The sequence below is a fragment of the Pleurodeles waltl genome, chromosome 7 (genome assembly GCF_031143425.1).
Source record: "Pleurodeles waltl isolate 20211129_DDA chromosome 7, aPleWal1.hap1.20221129, whole genome shotgun sequence".
NCBI classification, from domain to species: Eukaryota; Metazoa; Chordata; class Amphibia; order Caudata; family Salamandridae; genus Pleurodeles; species Pleurodeles waltl.
Window position 1 is genome coordinate 1193358002 of NC_090446.1, and position 22008 is coordinate 1193380009.

The following is a 22008-nucleotide window of genomic DNA, read 5'->3' on the forward strand; positions in this document are numbered from 1 at the left end:
CAATTAATCCACTGAGGACGTTCTTTGACCGCTGTCCGCGTCACTAGGAGCACAATGTGATCCAGTCCACCTAGAAGTAAAAGAAACTGAACATGTCTCTAGTTTTAAAAAGGGTGAGGACAGATGGGGCAAGGTTTCCGTCACCTGGAGACAGTGATGCCTCAAGACTGCTAGCAACAGTACAGCATAGTCAGAAATGTTAGTGCTGCTTGGGACACTTGGAGAGGCAACCTCACCCCCACTGACATAGGCAGCCCCATCATTAACTCATGGGGCACAAAACAGTTCTTCTAGATGGTGACACCCTTATGGCTTGCAACAGTAAAGGCATATCATTAGACCCTTTCAGGTCTGTTGCTTCAGTTGTCTTCACTAATCTATTTTTCTTATTTTGTAGTTCATCCCCTCCGCCTGGCCTGAACTTTGGGGTGGTATGGGGAATGCACTTTCCACTCTATTCCCAAACACACATATCTTTTGCACAACTGTAGCCACAACTCACCCACTCTGTCACTATTTATGACCTGGGGGACCCCAAACATGGATAAGATATCGCTCATCAAGCATTGCACATCAGTTGCGGCATCATTCTTCCTTGTGGGAACCACCTCCATCCACGCTGAAAACGTATCCACAAACACCAGAATTTATTTCAAACCATTTACTGGGAAGCAATTTATATCTGCAAGTTGGTAAAGGGACCCTGTGGTACCAGCAAGAGATCATGTGTAGCAGGTGACCGACCTTTAGAATGTTGGGCAAAGACAAGACCTTGGGACTTTCAACTATGGTGTCAACTGTTGTAATAGCATATCCTGCTATGCAATTAGTGTGTCAGTCTGCTGAAGGAACCATTAAGGTACCTCTCATATTCTGCCTGTTCTAATGGTGTCTGCTGTAAATCTGGTATTGGTGTGGTGCACAGTTCTACGATCTCAACACAGACATGCTTAGGGGTCTTATCAGAATAACCTATTGCAGGTAGTAGTGTTGCCAAATTAACAGGTGGACATCTTTTAAGGTGATATTGTTGTTAGACAACAGGTTGACCTCATAACCTGTGTGCCTGAGCCAAAAAATGTTGTGTTGCTCCAGATGACAACAACAAATGTGGCACATAAACTATACAAGGATAGTGCAATACGATGGGAGCCGTCCTTTCTACCATCACAGCCACCAACCCCCAGTCACTACTGAAGGCAAAGTCACATAGTACTATTCCACAGGTCTTCTTCCAGCTGTGTCAGCACACCACTTGCAATGCCAGTTTGCTGTGACACATAGAGATGGAAGGGCAGTTTGTAGCCAGGCAGCCTCAATGTGGGTGAAGTACACAATGTCTTTCTCCGTTTCTTAAAACAGTCTACAAGTTCAATAGTCCATACAAAGTTGTCGGGTGCACCTCTTAGCCTGCAGTGTCTCAAGATGACATCATAGGATCTGCACTCAGTTATCCACTGGCAGCAGTAGTTCATCATCCCCAGTAGGACATCATTCCTTTCTTGGTGGACAGGGGCTGCGTGCCTTGAATCAGTATTATTCTGTCAGGTGATATGTGGGGAATTATGACAATGAGGCTTAGGGGCTGATTACGACCTTGGCAGATGGGATACTCAGCCACAAACGTGACAGATATCCTGTCCACCATATTACAAGTTCTGTTATATTCTATGGAACTTGTAAAACGGCAGGCGGGATATCAGTCACGTGTGACGGAGTATCCCATCCCCCAAGGTCGTAATCAAGCCCTTAGTGTCCTCTCTCCTGGAGGTTGTTCAGCAGAGCTACAGTGTCTTTTCCACAGGCCTCAAGTGACGGAGATGCCAATCAATCAATCAAAATTTTTTATAGAGCGCGCTACTCACCCGTGAGGGTCTCAAGGCGCTAGTGGGGGGTGGGGGGTGAGGGAGGGTTACTGTTCGAACATCCATGTCTTGAGGTTTTTTCTGAAGAGTAGGAGGTCTTTGGTTTTGCGGAGGTTGGTAGGGAGGGAGTTCCAGGTTGTGGGGGCGAGGTAGGAGAAGGCCCTGCATCCTGTGGTGGTTCGATGGATGCGGGGGACTGTAGCTAGTGCGAGGTCGGCTGATCGGAGGTTGCGGGTAGCAGTGTGGAAGTTCACTCTTTCGTTGAGGTAGGTCGGGCTGGTGTTGTGGAGGGATTTGTGTGCGTGGATGAGGATCTTGAAAGTGATTCTCTTGTCTATGGGGAGCCAGTGAAGAGATTTGAGGTGTGGTGAGATTAATTCGTGGCGGGGGAGGCCAAGGACGAGGCGTGAGGCTGTGTTCTGGATTCTCTGGAGTTTGCGTTTGAGTTTGAGTGTGGTGCCGGCGTAGAGGGTGTTACCGTAGTCAAGTCTGCTGCTGATGAGTGCATGGGTGACTGTCTTCCTGGTCACTGGGGGAATCCATTTGAAGGATTTTTTTAGAGTGCGGAGTGTGTGGAAGCAGGAGGAGGTTAGTGCATTGATTTGTTGTGTCATGGAGAGGGAGGGGTCCAGGATGATGCAGAGGTTGTGTGCAGGATTTGCGGGGGTGGGTGCGGGGCCTAGGGCGGTGGGCCACCAGGAGTCGTCCCATATGGTTTTGTTGGGGCCGAAGATGATGATCTCGGTTTTGTTGGAGTTAAGCTTGAGGTGGTTAGTTGTCATCCAGTTGGCGGTGTCGAGGAGAGCAGCGTGTAGGTTGGTTTTGGCTGTGGTGGGGTTGCGGGTGAAGGAGAGGATGAGTTGGGTGTCATCTGCATAGGAGAGGATGGTGATTCCGTGTGGTCGGAGGATGTTGGCTAGGGGGATCATGTAAATGTTGAAGAGTGTGGGGCTGAGGGAGGACCCTTGGGGACTCCGCAGATGATCTTGGTAGCGGTGGAGTGGAAAGGTGGAAGGCGGACTCTCTGGGTCCGGTCGGTGAGAAAGGAGGTGAGCCAGTCTAAGGCTTTGTGGCGAATTCCTATGTTGTGGAGGCGTGTGCGCAGTGTGTGGTGGCAGACAGTGTCAAAGGCTGCGGAGAGGTCTAGGAGGATGAGTGCGACGGTCTCGCCTTTGTCAACTTTGGTCCTGATGTCGTCAGTGCATGCATGAGGGCAGTTTCCGTGCTGCAGTTCTTGCGGAACCCGGATTGTGAGGGGTCAAGAGTGTTGTTTTCTTCGAGGAAGTGGGAAAGGCTGGCGTTGACTAGTTTCTCGGCAACCTTGGCGGGGAAAGAGAGGAGGGAGATTGGGCGATAGTTGGAGAGGATCTCCGGGTCGGCTTTGTTTTTTTTTAGGAGAGCAGTGATTTCCACGTGCTTCCAGGGGTCTGGGTAGGTGGCGGAGTCGAAAGAGGAGTTGATTATGTCGCGGAATATGGGGGCGATGGTTGGGCTGGCTTTGTTGTAGATGCGATGTGGGCAGGGGTCAGAGGGGGATCCGGAGTGGATGGAGTTCATAGTTTTTCTGTTTCTTCGTGTGTGGTGGGGGCCCAGGTGGTGAGTGTGGTGGGGGGGTCGTGAGTGGGGGTTGAGTTGGGTGAGTGAGGGGTATGTGTGGTGGGTGTGTGTGGTATGAAACTGTTGTGGATGTCCAGGATTTTGTGGTGGAAGTGGTTGGAGAGGGCGTCACATAGGGGCTGTGTGTGTGGGGGGTCTATGTTGCTGGCTTTTGGGTTTGGCTCGCTCTTTAATGATGGTGAAGAGTTCTTTGCTGTTTTGAGAGTTGTTGTCAATGCGGGTCTTGTAGTGATCTCTTTTGGCGGTGCGTATGAGTTGGTGATGGGTGCGGATGGTGGCTTTGAGGGTGGAGAAGTTGGTTGTAGAGGGTTCTTGTCACTATATTTTCTCCGCTTGGCGGCATTTGCGCTTGGAGTCTTGGAGTTCGGGGGTGAACCATGGGGCGTTCTTGATGTTGCGGGTGGCGATGTGTTTTCTGAGGGGGGCAAGTGTGTCTGCATAGGTAGTGATCTATTTAGAGAGGTTGTGTGCTCCTGTGTTGGGGTCGTTGGTTTGGGGGGGGGGAGGTTGTGAGCCAGTTGGAAGACGTTCTGTGGAGATCTTGTCCCACATGCGGTAGGGTGTGGTGTGTTGATGGTGGTGTGTGGGGGGTTTGGTGAAGGAGAAGTGGACGCAGTGGTGGTCGGTCCGGAGGAGTTCTGTGGTGTGGGTGTAGGCTATGTGTTGGCTTGAGGTGAAAATTGTGTCGAGCGTGTGTTCAGCTGAGTGGGTGGGTGCAGTGACCAGTTGTTTGAGTCCGAGGTTAGTGAGGTTGTCTATGAGGGAGGTAGAGTTGTGGTCTTGAGGGTTCTCCAAGTGAAAGTTGAAATCACCGAGGAGGATGTAGTCTGTGGAGGTGAGGGCGTGCGAGCTGATGGTGTCGGCGATGGTGTCGCAGAAGACGGGGCGTGGTCCTGGTGGTCTGTAGATTAGTGTACCTCTGAGGGTGGAGTTGTTGTTAATGTGGATTAGGAAGTGCATGTGTTCTGTGTTGTCGATAGTGTCTTGGGAGCTGGTGGTGACTTTGATGGTGTCCCTGTGTAGGATGGCGATGCCACCACCTGGCCTGTTGAGGCGGTCTTTGCGTTGGAGTTGGTATCCCTTGGGGGTGGCAATGGCTATGTCGGGTTCCACAAGGAGGTCATCAGCATACTGCAAGATGACACTACCACCTTCTAGATGTAGGCAGTCCAAGTCTCTCTTTACTGTCTGCGCATAGACCGTTGGGCTCTCAGTGAAGGCTTGAGCGAGTCATGTAGAAGTATACTAGGTATCGTTTAGGGTGAAGGCAAAGAGAAACTCACTCCCTGGCGGAACTCTAATGCTGAAAACGCTGAAAAATGAAAAATACTCTGCCTCTGCAAGTGTAAAAGAAAATTTAGTATTGGTGTCAGGCACAACAGGCGCAAAGAGAACCACAATGCTATTTTTTACATGTGTAAATCTTGTGTGCCCCTTATTGCCAGTGGGCAGTTGAATTATAGGCTCAATCACTAGTTATATATCCTCCTTTACCTGAGGTGACAGCCTGTACTGTCAGACATAAGGTAACTCAGCATTCTCTTTAAGCATCACTTTATCAGGAGGGCAAGTTTTCAACAATCTTGCCTCATTTTTTTGTGTCTTGCCCAAAAAAAAAATCTCAGTTCACTAGTTCTAGCACCTTGTTTTTAGTCATCTGTACAGCCATATGCCCTCCAGATGTATCAAAACTGCTGTCCTGTAGCACGCACAAAGTCCAACACCATCCTTCACCATTTCTCGACACAGACATAATTCTCAATGGAAAATGGAAAACACGTAATTCTTTGCAAGTACTGAAGGTGTTTAACCATAGGACCCAACTCTATATGGTAGAAACCTGGTGCTACAGCTATAGACGTGCCGTTCTGAAGTTAGCACTTGAAATAATCTCTCTTCCTTTCTTCCTATCTCAGTGCACATAGCTGCAGTTAGCACTCTATTAGTCCATTCTAACCTGTCCCCGAGTACTTGTAGGTAAATCCCATTTAGTGAAAAATATAGTTTTGCAAAATTTTGCAGAGGTGGTATCTCCCCAGCAAATTGGTGGGCACATCTGGTGACAAAAGAAACGGATGGGTCATTATATAATCAACAGATATTGGTAGGGGTCCAGTTAACTCTTAATTCATCAGTATCTCATTTACAGCCACAGTGGTCACTAGGCATTGTTCCTCATGGATATTACAATTAAGAAATTGATTTCTTTACCTCCTACATTCATTGGAAACATTGTATTCTCCTTTAGCGCTTCTAATACCTTCATACTAAAACACTGTACTGGGTGTTCTGTCATTTGGATCACTGTCTATCTTTCACCACATTGTCATATGCTGTTCCTTGTGGTCCCTGGAAAGCATTCCTCATGGAGTGTAGTTTCTTATGGGTGCCTGTGGGCATCAGAGGTGCAGTTTGCTGGGCTTCATCCCTGCCAAACCTGTCATTCCTATAATTTTCCTCAGCTAAAAAAATGTCCTTCTCAGTCACATACTCCATGCTATTTACTAACACTTTGTCCTTTCTTCTAGTTTCACATAAAGACCTTGATGTTTGGCTGCCCTGAATATACACTTGTCAATGTGTCCAAAGCAGGACATTATGGCCGTCATTATGACATCGGCGGTCTTTTCCCAAAACTGCCAATGCCACGGGTGCTAGAAGACCACCAGAGCTGGAGGTCTTCTGCCCACCATAATATGGACACTGCCGGATTTCCACCACAATTAGGGTGGAAATCCTGCAGGAGCCATGCTGGCGGGCGAGGCGCCTGGGTGGTGTTACCACTTGCACTGCCCCGCCAGAAGGACGCTGCCAGCCGTATTATGGCCATTAGTATGGCCTGGCAGTGTCCTGCTGGGGGGGCGCTGCCGGGGGTAGCAGCGCCCCTTTCCGTTCCCTGCCCGACGACCACCTTGCCGGACAAGGTAAGTCAGGCATCCAACAAGGGAGGGGGCGTGTTGTGTGTGGTGTCTGCCTGTTTGCTTGAATGTGTGTGTGCGTGTGTGAATGCGTCTGTGAGTGTTGTGGTGTATGCAGGCTTGAATGCATGTGTGTGAATGCATGAATGTATGTTGCAGTGAGTGCATGTATGCATGTCAGTGTGTATGTGTGTGAGTATGTGTGGGTGAATGCGTGGATGGATGAGTGTGAGTGAATGAGTGTGAGTGAATGCGTGTATGGAAATGGTGGTGCATGGGTGTATGCGTGGTGTGTGTGTGTGTGCATGATTGCGGGGAGGGGGTGGCGGGTGGGGGCAGGGATTTGGGGGGCACTGTGATTCTAGGGGGTGGGGTGGTGAGTTGGGAGGCACTGTGATTCTAGGGGGTGAAGGGGTGGGGAGTTGGGGGCGCTGTGACTCTAGGGGAGGTGGGAAGTTGAGGGGGTGCTGTGATTCTAGGGAGGGTGGAGTGGTTAGGTGATTGCTTGGAGGGGTAGGGGAGCCTTCTGCTGGTGACAGGGAAGGAGTTCCCTGTCACCGGTAGCCCTACCGCCATGGTTTTCTTGGCAGTGGTACCGCCGTGGAACGCATGGCAGTAGGCCGGCTCACAAAACTGCTGGTGGTCAAGTGTGGACCGCCGGGTCGCAGATGCACATCTGCGGCCTGGCAGTTCACACCGCCATGGCGGTATGAGTGGAGATGTGGCGGGTTGGCTGCGGTCAACACGCCACACTCACAATGTGGCGGTATAAACCGGCAGCCTGTTGGCGGTGATGCCGCCACATTAACCCTGGCAGTAAAAAGACCGCCAGGGTCAAAATGAGAGCCTATATGTGCTTGGCTATTGGACTTCAAAGAACAGTTGTTTGTATCTGGGCCCTCTGAAATTATTTGGATACATTCACTTTTATCAGTGAACTTTTCACAGACTGGTGTAAAATAAGTACTTTGAACATAATTTATCTATTTATTTAAACCTTAAAAGTGACATGAAGTGAACCCCCTACATTGTTTTATACTCAATGGCTACACCACACAATGGCTGCATCGTAACCACTTTAGTAATTACTATCCTCTTCCTTTCAAATTGGAAGACTAGGAAGGGGCTTTAGCTGCTGTACTGCCAAGCTATGTCTGGCCTTAAGAGTTGTGAATAAGTTGCCATGTGAATAGTTAAATGTATATTACATACACACAGCTTTCATATTTGGAGTGCATCAATTTCAGATCCTTGGCCTCAAGCTTTAACATTTCCGTTGGCATCCAGTCTTAAAGTAAGTCATCTTTTCCAGCATTTTAAACATACACAAGAGCTGCAATCAAATGATGGGACCAACCACAAAGGCATCTGAAGCCAGACATAAGACAACCTGCCTTATAATTTTACAAGAAATGCCTTGTTAATTAGGCTTACGGCTGCCATTCTGCACATATACAGTAGATAATGTACTTTCACTTTTATATGACTACTTTTACCAGAAGCGACCACTGAATGTGAGAGCAGGGAATAAAAGTGGTCCCAACTGGAAATCCATGTGTTAAAGTACCATGTGACACTGAAATTTCCTATTATTTGCACTTACACCATGATGCTGAAGGAGGCGTAGTCTCTTTTTAATGCATGTACACAAGTTTTGAAGATAGTATTTTTATTTTTAGGGTTGAGCGCACAAAGCGATCTGTCCCTGGGATAATCTCTCTGTGGGCTTTTAACCATGCCCATATCATGCTAATCTGTTTGGTTGGTTCGTGGGCTTGCCTTTTAAAATTTGCTTTATTTTATTAGTGAAAGGCATGCATACGTCAAGTGCACCAACCAACTACTGAAAACATATGAGGCTCATGTTTTCAGTATGGTTTCTGGACTGCTTTTTCTCTTTATTTCGTAGGGAGCACGATCTCGCTGGGCAGTAGTCAAGCACTTTGCATGACATTGACCCTATTACAGGGATATTTGCACTTTTGCTGATTACATGGATAATTGCACTTTTGCTGGTTACATGGATAATTGCACTTTTGCCGATACATTTCACTGCAAGCGAACTTCTGTTTCCTTTTATGTGTCTGCTTTGCACTCATACCGGCCGTCGGCTCGCTTATGTGAAGCTGTTTTATTGTTACTTTTCAGTTTATATGGCAAGAAAAGTCTGGTTATTTATGTGAAACTGTTTTACTTTTCATTTTCAGTTTATGTGGCAAGAAAAGTCCAGTTAGGAGTTTACAACGCTAACAGCATTATCTTGAGCAAATGCGAAACCCATTGCATTGCAAATGCTTGTTATATCTACAGTGGCCATGGCCTTTTCCTAATTATGCTGAAGTCTCTGGAGCGAGTGTTCTAAAATGGAATCCATAGATCTCCCGAACTACTTACTTATTTGCAAAACTTTCAATGAAAAATGTTTAAACTACCCGTGACACCAGTTTCATAAAACCTGTGCAAGTGAGGGCTAAATACAGAACCCGGCATCTGACACTTGCTGTTGTAACTTTGCATCCATTGTCTCGGCACAGTTGTCCTATACCTTTAGTGTGCGTTTACATTTTCCCTGGTTTGCATTTGGCCTATTTCAAAGTCCCACCAGAACGCTGCAAGGCCAGAAGCATCTTTTCTCCGAGGAGGTCGCTGTGCCCGGCATTTGCATCTCTGGAAAGGTAGGAGCTTACATGGTGGGCTGCGACAAGGATTTGACCAGCCAGGGTACTTGGAATGCACTACAGCCACTTAAAACGTGCATCTTAATTTTGTCACTAAGTTGCATGTAGCCGCAAATGTCACACCCTTGCAACGCGTGCATTAGAAGAAAACTATTCCTTGTTATATAATTAAAAATGCGAGTGATCAGGAATGGCTCCACATAATTAAACAAATAATTAAAAAGAGGCTTTCTTAAGCTATCGGTCACCTTGTTCTACACCTTAACATGAAACTGGTGGCCTTTAATGCGAGTGTGTAGGTTTTGCTGGGTCTGAAGTGCCATTTCATATTTACTGATATTCCTGTTGACATAGCTTCTCAGGAAGGAATGCAGCCCAGGGCTTTCTGTTGCAGGGCTCTGTTTACAGCCAGCACCTATAGACTGATAAATCGGGCAACAAAAGAAACCTCTGTCATATACCAGACTGTGTTTGTTCTAAATTAATTCAACTTGCCTGCATGTCTGTCAGCATGCTGTGGTGTGTCTCCAAAATGGGAGTTATAGTAAAATTCCATGTGCAGTGGGGGCAAAAACTCCAGGAGCAAAGAATGGTTCACTGGAATCAGATGGCAGCTATGTTATCAGGAAAATAATTACAGTTTATCCAGTGTTGGCTGGCAAAACTGTAAAGTTCGGTTTTGTATGAAGGCAGGCATGAAAGAAATGCCACTGTTTTGTGCAATGCCAGACACTATTTCTCACTCATGTAAAACGTAGACCCCAGGCTTGAAACAAAAATACGTCCACTGAGAGTCTCAAGTCAAATGGGTTTTTACAGCTGTCCATCGAAAAGAAGAAGAAAATGAATGAAATTGCGGTAGTTACCATGGTGTGGGTGGATGGCATGTTGTACTCTGTGCCAACTCTTGTTTCTAGTTTTACACCCCTTCTTAATCACTTTTTATGATAATTTTAGTATTCCCTGGTTGCTGGATGGTGGACTGAAAAGGCAACAAGAATAGGCCTGGCTCAATAACAAAGATTGTGTGGGGATCAGCAGCTGTGTAAAGCTGTCTTGTTGATGCTGCTCATGAACTCAGTTTTAAGTTTTAACTAACTTTTAAGCCTGCACTCCACGCCTGACAATGTCAATCTCTTTCAGTGACACCCACCTCGCTCGAATTGCTGACTATGTGCTTGTGGATCTAGTGGAGTCAGACAATGCTATCTAGCTGTAATAAGAAAGCCAGTGTGGAAAACGGAGGGCTCTCTTTTTAGCAATTGAACCCCACTGCTGCATACAAACACTCCTATGGTTCGAATCCCATGAACATTTAATATCATTTATCTCACCAGAGGCAACTTTAGGCCACCTCTCATTCCCTTTCCTATTTTTATTAACAATTTTACATGGTGTATGCACAATTTACAAACTTAGTTACTTGTAAGCCCATTTTAAAATGGTGTACCATATACCCCGGGCCTGTAAATTAAATGTTACTAGTGGGCTGCAACACTTTTTCCACCCACACAAGTAGCCTTTAAAACCTGTCTCAGGCCTGTCATTGCAGGGCCTGTGTGCACAGTTTAATGTTATTTTGCCTTGGCATTTTAAACGACTTGCCAAGCCTTAAACTCTTTTCTCACTACATACAAGCCACCCCTAAGGTAGGCGCTAGGTAGCTAATAAGGCGGGGTGCTGTATAAGTAAAAGGTGGGGCATGTACATTTAAGTTTACATGCCCTGGTGGTGTCATATACAAATTCGTTTTCACTGCTGTGTGACCTTACTCCTGTTAAATTGAGTGCTTTGTTTTACAAGTCAAGCGAGTTTTATCATTACTATTTTATGAATGTCACATCTAGACTGTAGGCATTTCTCTGCTATTACATTTCTGTGTGCATGCAGCTTCTCTTTAATACACATCTAGGCTTTGCTACAGCTACACCCTGTGCCTTCCCTCTCTCTGCCCATACTAGCACATAAACTACTTTACATATGTTAGACAATCCGTGCCCTCCTTATCTTGATCTAATACACTACTTCACATATAATTCAAAAGAAACATTGGAAGGAAAACACACCTGCACATTACCATCAGTCGACATGTAATTCAATTACAGTTATTGATCAATAACTTATTTCTTTTGTGCATATTTCAAAATCACTTCACTGTGTTTCTGGTGCAACCTGCCAATCAGATGTTTCCTCTACTATAATCTAGGAGGTTTTTTTTTGCTCTAGGGGTCCCCTAAAAAACATAAATCCCTTCTGGCACAGGCTCTTCTGTGTGTGTTACAATCCTCTGAAAGAATCTGCCATTATCATTCAACTTAATGATAAAGCCCATTTAGTTACTCCTCAGTACCCTGTTTAATTGCCAGCTATATTCTAAGCGTTGAAGGGCCACAGCAGCAAGGTACTTTCACTTACTTTTGTGACACTTCATGCCATCCCAGTCACAGCACCATCCGTTAGGTAAATATTTTTTGCACCCTCCCAGTAGCAATGAAAAAAACACACATACACAGCAGTTGCTCAGGAGCAAAATGAAATATATTTGTAGGTACTACAGCATGCTTGCTGGCTCGCAAAACATTACTATAACTGTCCTATTCCAATTCGGTATTCGGAAGAGATGCCCTAAACACCCCCAATTCCACATACCAAGTTAGTATTTAGTCACAAACCCAATTGCAATTTGGTATGTGTTAAAAGCCAAAATAAATTTTTGAAGTCGCAAACAGCCCGACTGTGCAAATCGGACCTGTAAACGCAAACTGCCTTCGTTCATTTGGCCCAGTGCCTGTTATCTGTACAAGACTTTGTATGACTAGCGAAACAAAGCTTTTTCAAAAACAAGAAGTGTGAGGTAAATACTTTTTGCAACCTCCCAGGAGCAATAAAAGAAAGATACAATACACAGCAGTTGCCCAGGAACAAAATGAAAAATATTTGTAGGTATCATAGCATTGCTGGCCACCAAAGAAGAAGAGCAAACACGAAAACCATATGCGTTATACAAACAGGCATCTACTTCACTGAGTGACTGGTTTTTGGGCCTTATATGCAGTACAGAAATGCAACATAAGCGCACGCTGAAGGTCACAGTGCCAAACATGGGCAAGAATAGGAAGGCAACATAGGCACAGTGCCAAATATATAGAAATGCAGTGTAGGCACAAATGAATAAGCTGATGAGTAAAACTAACGTAGAAGTCAGGAAAAGCAAAGTGACATCTAAGTGGGCTCAGAACAGCTGTTGAAGCTTGTCCAGGCAAAGTCAGATTTGGAAGTCTCTGCAGCTCCGGGCAGCGTGTTATAGTGAGAAGTGAAATTGTTTAGGTGAGAACTATATCTAACTATGATATCTATATATTTTCCACAACAAGAAGTAACCATTCTTTTCACAGTTTGAACTACAAAATAAAAAAATTATGTTTCTGTTTCCTACTGCAGACAAAATATTTTTGCAAATGTATCAATTGGAGATACTTGCACAATCTGAGCAAAATTCATCACTTTAGATGTTGTCACCTCTTCCCTCGCTCATGAGTACTGTAAATGTGGCTTTTTCAGAGTACCAGTCAAAATCAAATATGCACCAAAAATTGCCTGGAATGTGTTTCACAATGATAACCAGAAATGCATGAACTACAAAGCACATAATGCCAAGTGAAGAGAAAGATGAATTATACTTGCAAGATACTAGCTGCATTGTTGCGCCTTCCATTTTTCTGTAAGGATATTCGCTGTGATTCTTCCCCCAAAAAAAGACTCTTCACAGACGAAGAACTGATCCCTCACAGAGAGCTTGTTATTAGACAGGTACTCAGGCATTTTGCTATGACACTAAACTGCTTTCAGACCAGCCTTGCTGTATTGCTACGTTCCTCAGACAAGCTCAAACAAGAGCAAACTGAGAATCATTAATTGCTTGAAATGACAGAAGACACTCCTGCACCCACACCCTACAGCCGGAGGAGGAGTGGACTGATGGTGTCCCCACGTGCCCGAGGACCTCAAGGATCGAGCCCCCCTTTGGGTTCCCCTGGACTGTCCTTCCAGTTCATCCCTGCAGCGACTTTGTAACTGGACCAATTGCCATAGCCTTGAATGGACACCGAATGCTGTAACACACCTCTACACCTGTACGCACCAGAACTCCCCAAGGTGACAGGTTGGTGTGGCCTTGGACCTTGCCCAAAACTCACCTTAAAAGCAGGAGATTAGTCTTGTAAGTCATTGAACTCTACCTGGATCGCTGTCTTTATTTTCCTTCACAGGATTGCATTGCAGCTCCCTGAAAAATGCACTGTTTACTTTTAAAAACTTTAAAAATTCATAACTCAAACATTACTCACCTGACTGATGATCTTGGTATCAAAGCTTATATAGACGTATGTGTTATTTTTATAAATTGGTGTTGGATTTCTCTATGGAGTGTGTATCTCACTTACTGCATGAGTGTGTGCTTTACATGATTAGCAAAACCCTCTGATATGCCTAACTGCTCAACCATACTATCAAAAAAGAGAGAATTTTGGATGCCATTTGTGTTTCTGTGATACCTATGGAGATTGCTTGGACTCTTTCCACAGTGTACATCATTTTGGTTCACTATATAAAGAGCTTGCTTCCTACATTGCTGGTACGGCGGTGGGAAGAAAACATTGCATGTACAGTACCACTCTGCCAGTATTGTGATTCCACTAAAGAATCCACATTTGACTTTAGAGCCAAAAATATTTTTTGATTTTTACATTTTTGCATATTTTCTAAATTTGTAATCTGGTCTCTTAGGGCCTTGGTTAAGTCCCCCAGTCCTGTTGTGTTTAGAAATTCAAAATGAGAGCATCTGGGATGTTGTTTGTGCCTCTGTAACACCTCTGGGGATTGCTGAGACGTTTGCACAATGTACCTCATTTTGATCCACTATATTAAAAAGCCATCTTCCTACACCCCCACCTTCAGTTTCCCCCTCCAAGTAGTAGCTTAACTACTTGTGCATTTTCTTTCTACATATTTCGGTGTCTGTTATAAATGTAACTGAGCCTAATTAAATGTTTATTAATAAAAATGGTCTGAATGTTTATAATAAGTTCATTGAATAAGCACAAACCATAATGTGGGGATGGGTACTGAAACAAACCAGCCAATTACCTTCACGTGCAGTTCATATTTCTCTCAGTGCTTGGCATCATGGGCCCCATAGTTCTTGGAGTTTTGGTTATCACTGTAAAATGGTTCTCTTTCCCTGGGTGGAAAGGTGCAGAGGTGTCCTAGGGCATCGAGATTTTGCCTCCTGGTTACTTGCGATTGCAGGGGTGTCTGCAGAAACAGACTGCAGTAGCCGTTGGGAAGTCCACAGTGGGCAAGCACAAGGTGGGCTTCTTTTCTGGATGGCCTGGGGACCAGGCTGACACCGTTGGACCACTTCAGCATGGGCTGGGTGGCTCGGGTGCAGTGGTGATGTCCGGTGTCTGATTTCTGGTGGTCCCGCTCCTCAAAGGTCTTTCTTGGGTGTCTGTGGATGCAGGGGAGCAGCCCCTCTACTCCAAGGGAGCTCATCCAGGTGATTGGTGAAGCACTGGCAGCTCTCCTCGTTTCTTGGAGGCTGCAGCGGCATGACAGGTCAGTTGTTTCCTAAGTCATGTACATTTCAGGTTGGCCAACACAAGGGGGTTCCCAGACTTGAAGTGTGACGTGCACCCTGCATGGCTAATTTTCCCACCTGTCCAGGTACCAGATAGGCCCTGGGGCAAGGGTGTTGGCATCTTCCACTGAGGAAGGCGGATCTGCATACCAAAGGCAGTGGGCTTCTTTGAAGCTCCTGCCTTGGAATGCAGGTAATCCTGTGGGGATGGGTGGGTTGAAAAACCTGGTAGACATTGACTAATATTATAAAAACATGCACTTTCAAATCTTTCTGGGAGGATAATGGATTAGGGTTGAAAATTCCTCTGATAAATGATTCCAGGGTGTTGGTGGATTGCAAGAGAAGCCATGGCTTCAGCTCTGGATCTCAAAGAGTGGAAGTGATTTTCTTCAGGTGTCTCTTTGTCTTTGTCTGATATGTAGTTTTTCTTTTTGATGGATGGATATGGTGATATGAAGGACCTTTTGTATGGAGCAAACCATTTTGAAGTGGATTTTGGCTTCAATGGGGAACCTTTGTAGAGTCTTCCAAATAATTCTATAACCTTCATCCTAATAATTTTTATTTAGTCAACCATATTGTTTTTTCTCCATCCCAATCTTCAAATTTCTCAAATTGCATGATTTCCTATGGATAAAATGTTTTAAATTTGATTGTTACTCAATTTACCATAATCTCGGTTACACTAATTAAAAATGGACAATGCTGTTGCCTGAACTCAACAAAGAATGAACTTTTCACAAAGTATGCTATCAGGCATCTCCTCAACCTACCAGTCAGAATCCTTTTCCCTTTCCCTTAATACAGAGACAATTGTCCCAACCCCATCTGTGCTTCCTTCCTATCCATATGTCTTAGGCAATTGATTGTTACAACGTCCTGTACTTGGGATTACCAAAGAGACAGTTGCTTACCCCCAGTTTCTGTGAAATATGATCAAACACACCAATCACTGGATATCCATCACTTACACACTGGAAAACTGGCAGTGGCCTCCACCCAGAACACTACTAAAGGTTTGAATACGGTTATCATACAGCTTCACACCAGTCAACTCTCACCCATGACAAATGGTGTGTTCCAGAGGTTATGAGTTTGAATCCTGGTAGGGTAGACTTGTCTTTCCAAGGCTGTTAAATACTAGTAACATCTGTTATTTACAGAACTAGAAAATTACATGTTTATGCCATGAACCACAAAAATAGAAACAAATTGGTGATTATATATACATTCACCTTTCCGAAGCGCTCAAATTAAAAGTGCTTACTATTAGGCACCTTAATGGCACTAAATGTATTGTTCTCAGAAGGATGTCACTCATCATACATTCTATTCTTAATGCCATACATGCATTCTGTACAGAAAGCAGTATTTTAACTATCTGGTTTTGAATACGTTTTTTGGGAAAACACTAATACTTATAATGGGCTTTTGGAAAGACTATTGAATGGCTTATCTCATTTGCTTGCTTTCTTATTCAATGCCATTCCTTCCTCTTCATGTTTGTGTTCCTCTCCAGCACGGCTTCTTTACCATACTTTTGAATGGATGACTTGTTCCTTCTGCTGCTTGCATTCAGGAAACTACTTGTTTTCTTTTTCAATCAGTACTTCATAGTACAGTTGGAGTATGAGTGGTTTCTTGCTGTCTTCCTCATGGGATACCGCCCTCAAATCCTTACCCCCTGTGCTCCCGTGTGGCACCCGTGCACCTCAAACTCATCCAGTGCTTCCAGCAATCCTCCCCATCCAGCTTTTTTTCTGACATTTTTTACAATCGTCCTCCCAGCTCCTCCGGACTGGGTTCCTCATTGCTGCATATTTTTGTCAGTGGTGACCTGTTCCCCATTACCCCACCTAGGGGCCAGATGTAGGAAACGTTTAGCGAGTCGCAAACGGCAAAAATTGCCGTTTGCGACTCGCTAAACGCGTTTCCCAATGCAGAAATGCATTTTGCGAGTCGTTACCGACTCGCAAAATGCATTTCAGACTCGCAAATAGGAAGGGGTGTTCCCTTCCTATTTGCGAGTCAGAGTGGTATGCAATACCATCGCAGTTACCATCCACTTCAAGTGGATGGTAACCCACTCGCAAATTGGAAGGGGTCCCCATGGGACCCCTTCCACTTTGTGACTGGACCCAAAAATATTTTTTCAGGGCAGGGAGTGGTCCAAGGGACCACTCCCTGCCCTGAAAAAATACAGAAACTAAAGGTTTTGGTTTTTTTTTTAAGTGCAGCTCGTTTTCCTTGAAGGAAAACGGGCTACACTTAAAAAAAAAAAAATGCTTTATTTAAAAGCAGTCACGAACATGGAGGTCTGCTGACGTCAGCAGGCCTCCATGTTTGCGAGTGCCTATACTCGCTATGGGGCCGCAATTTGCGACCCACCTCATGAATATTGATGAGGTGGGTCATTGCGACCCCATAGCGAGTCGCAGTCGGTGTCTGAGACACCGTACTGCATTGCAAATTGCGACTTGCAATTTGCAAGTCGGATGGACTCGCAAATTGCAAGTCGCAATTTGCAATAATGCTACATCTGGCCCCTGGTCCCTTGCCTATTACCACTGCGTTTTTGTTTTATTTTTCTTTTTTTCTTTTTTGAAGGTCTGGCATCTGCAATTTGCTTACCAAGCCACTCCTTTCACTTTGATGGTCTTTTTAATTTTAATTTGCTGTTCAAAGATTGATCTCCGCCATCTTACAACAGCAAATTAAATGTAAACAATGGGTGCCAGATCATGACATATATGTGCACATGCATGGTGATGCATGTTTGTGTATATCTCGTCATTGTGCTGCAACTTTTTTTTGCTTTGTTTCTGACACTTATCCTCATCAACGAACATTTTTTTTTTTTTTTTAGGTCTTGGCTAGACAACGCATATACTGTCGCTAAGACACATGTTGTTTACAATCTGTGGGCTTCAGCCTGCCCATAGGCTTACCATTGCTCCTTCCATTGTCACTCTCATATCCTTTGTCCTGTTTGTCCATGGCATGCATGCGTCATGCCATTTCTTGTACTTAGCCTTTGCTGGAGCATGGACCGAGCGCTTGTGTCCATCAGCTGCTCCTGTTTCAGCAGCTACTTTTTTATTTGTGTTTAAGCACTCCACATGAGTGCTCGTGTTTTCACTTGCTCTGTCCTCCGTATCCTGTTTCCTCTTTCCTACTCCCACCCACCCCATCCTAACCCCAGTTAGATCGCTGTCACATCTGAACTCTGCTTTATCTGAGTTTATTCATCTTGGCTGCTTATGTTTGTGAGCATTTCAAACAGTACACTTTTGTGAGTACCACCCACCCGGGTTCTTGTGTGTGGTAAAATCACACGCAGTATCTCACACACAAGGCTTATTTGTTATCATTTCACACTAGCTTTCCATGTTAATGAGCCCCTCCCACCCCTCGTTTCTGTTTTTAAGTCTTCTCTACATGAGGCTTCCTAAGTTTGTGAGCAGAACACACTGTACCAAGCATTACATGCAAAATGCTTTGAGTATAGGTAAGTCTCCCACATACTTTGTGGTGCTTGTGAGCATCTCATGTTCTACTCTCTTGTTTTGTGACCTTTTTGTGCAGCTTACTCATTTTCAAGCTTTTCTCCCACACTACACTTACTGCATTTGCAAGTATCTGACTTGGCCTCTCCTGTCTGTGTTCATTTCAAACACCACACTTCTGAACATCACCCACACATAGCTCGTAATGTACATCTCACTGTGCTAAATGTTTGTGTGCATTTTCTGCTTCAAATTGTGAATCTCACGTATGTACCTATATCTCACAAACGCATCCTAGCATCTGGCACAATGCAAGCTTTTCACATTTGCAAGTATCCCGTACATCCTGTGTGTGTTTTGTTTTGTACCTCACATTCAAGGCTTGTTTTATATTTGTCTTGTAATTTTGCTTCTCATGCCTCTGTGCATCTTAATGTACTCAGTTTGCAAGCATGGGATAAAAATAGTCTTCTGGTGTTTATTGCTGCAAAGGTGACATAATGCCAAAACAACATTTTCTGGATTACAAACAATTCAAAATGGGCCATAATATAGATTTTCCAAATAATTTATGATGGAAAGTCTTCATTTTATTAAAGACACGGAGGCGAGAAAAGGCTTTGGACACCATTGCTCCCTGGGAAGAATGGGCTCCAAATTTGGACGTATTAATTCCAGCAAGGAGCATGATCCATTTAACCCATCGAGCTAAGGTGGGGGAAGAAACTGGCTTGTGGGGTTTCCTGAAAGAAGTTAAAAGTTGGGTGGCAGAGGAAGTTCTGAGATCAATAGTTTTTTTGTTCATAAACTTTTAAACAGTTACCAATACACAATTTTGGATGGTTGGGGAAGAAAGGGTAGAACACAGAAGAGATATTGGTTTTAGTACATCTTGAAACGTTAAAGAGAACACCTGTAGGAGGAAAATGGCGAGAAGATATATCAAGGGCTCTGACATCTGAAAGACGTTTGATAGAAACTAAACACAATAACATTGTTAATTTAGCAGAGAGCTTTTTGAGTGACAACAGGTCATTATCCTGCCAAGATAAAAACATTTGAAAAACAAGATTGACATCCCATAAAACAGTATATTTGGTTAGAGGAGGATTGGAAAATTGTACTCCCTTTAACAAATGCAGAGGATGTTAACCAACTGGTTTACCATTGATGAAAGGGTGATGCAGGGATATAGCTGAATGATAGAGATTGATAGTTCTGTAAGATTTACCGGAACTAACCTGAGAGGCAAGAAAGTTACCTATTACGATAATATCTGCTGAAAAGGGATTACTAGATTTTCCCAGATACCAGCGGGACCAAACTGACCATGCAGAATTGTATGCCTTAGATGTACCTGGGGCCCATGACTTGTTGATATAGGAAGAAGCTTTGATTGAAATTCCTGGATAGGAAATTGAAGACCTGTAACCTTCCAGGCTGAAAGAAGAAGGGAATTGTTGCGAACCAGATCATGGGGGTGAACTTGGGGGTTGAGAAGGAGAGAGGAAAAGGAAGGGAGGAGGACTAGGAAATCCATTGTTCATTCGAGGAGGGGAGGGAACCAGACCTGGAACTGCCAAAATGGCACAACTAGAACTATGGTGGCCATCTGACGACGTACTTGGGCGAGAACTCTGTTGATCACAAGGAATGGCGGGAAGGCATAATGTGATGAGGCTGACCAATCTTGGAGGAAAGCATCTGTTGTTAAAGCTTGAGGATCCGGTCTCCAACAGAAGAATTGGGGAAGTTGTGCTTTCAGATGAGTCACGAAGAGATCTATATGGAGAGGACCCCATTTGTAGTAAAGTGAGTTGAAGATGGATGGGTGAAGTTTCCAATAGCTGTAATCTAGGTTATGGCGCAAGTACCAATCTGCTATTGTATTGAGAGAACCTGGCAGATATTCTGCTTGAACGGAAATTTTCCGATGAAGGCAAAATTCCCAAAAACTTTTGGCTAGTTCGGCCAAAGGTTTGGATCTGGTACCGTTCAGATGATTTATGTATTTGACTGCCGTGAGATTGTCCTTGCGAAGAAGTACAGAGCATTGGACTTTGTTTTTGGTAAAACTTCTGATCGCAAAGGAGCCTGCAAGCATCTCTAAACAATTGATGTGCAATGAAGACTTCTGTGGAGAACTCTATGTGAGTCGATATTTGGCCACACCTTGCGCCCCAACCTGTTAGGAATCAGATTCTAATACAAGATCTGGGGCTGATGCAAAGATAGTCTTCCCGTTCCAAGCATCTAGGTGGTCTAACCACCATTGAAGTTCTGTATGGGATTCTTGATCTAGGGGGATAGAATCTGAATAAGCAAGACCCTTGCGCAAATGTCAGATTTTCAATCTTTGGAGAGCGCGATAATGAAGGGTACCCGGGAAGATCGCTTGAATCTAAGAGGAAAGAAGACCTATAAGCCTTGGAAGAGACCTTAGGGAGAGAGAAGTCCGCCGTAAAGAGTGGATTATTTCTGATTTTATGGATTTTATTTTTGGTTCTGCTAATTAAAGGGTGCCTTGAGTGGAATTTATGAGGAATCCTAGAAACTCTGTGGATTGGGAAGGAATTAGGATAGATTTTGAGTCAGACAGAAGCGAAGATGTGTAAGAGAGCTGATTGGGAAGAGTATTTACATTTTGATGCATGAGAAGGATGCTGTCTAGATAAATGATCAATCTGATACCTTGGGCTCTGAGATGAGCAACCACTGGTTTCATTAACTTGGTGAAACACCAAGGGGCTGAGGAAAGCCCGAAAGGAAGACAAGTAAATTAATAGATTTGGTGCTGCCATTGGAATTGAAGAAATTTCCTGTGAGCGTGATGGATAGGGACAGTCAGGTAAGCATCTTGGAGATCGAGACAAACCCTCCAATCGTTCTGTAGAAGAGCGTCCCTGAGATGAAGAATCGCCTCCATTTTAAAATGACAATAGACAACTAATTGGTTGAATTGTTTGAGGTTTATAACCTGTCTGATCTTTTTGTTTTTCTTGATAACTAGAAATATGGAACTTAAAAATCCTGACGGGTGAAGGTGAGAAAGCTGAATTGCGTGTTTGTGAAGCAGAGTCTGGATTTCTAAGGAAATCAGAGCTGACATGTCTGTGGAGAATTTTAGAGGTAGGAGAAGGACATTTGAAAATGAATTTCATAAAATTCTATGGAATAACCTTGAAATGTGTTGAGGACCCCAGGGTCTGAAGTGATGTTCTTCCACCTGTGGAAAAAGAATTTTAGACAACCCCCTACCGAAAGATGGCCAAAATGTGGTCTTACCTGAGGGCTGATAGGTTTTGGTATTACGTTGATTTCTGCCTCTGAAGCCTCTTGATCTTTGGGGGTAGAATTGAGGTCGGAATTCTTGTTGTGATGAGTTATAGGAGCCTCTGTAGCCTCGGTATATGGCGAAACGGCCGGTAAAGCGACTTCTTCCTCTCCCAGCCATGGCAAAAACCCAGGCGTTGAAGACTTTTTAAAGAGATTGCTGTGCTTTGTCGAGCGACGCAAATGTTGTGACATATTTACTTAATTCCTTAATGAAGGACTCGCCGAACAATAAACCGTCAGCTTTGGGATCTGGGTCCATAACAGCGAGGTTAGCAAGTTTGGAGTCCAATTTCAGAAGGAGACCTTCACGTCTCTCATGAGTCATAGCGGAGTTTGCATTCCCTAGTAAACAGAAAGCTCGTTGAATCCAAAGTGAAAGTTCTTCAGGATCAATCAACTAATTTTGTAACCTGACGGATTCTGCCATATCAAAAATATGAGCTAAAG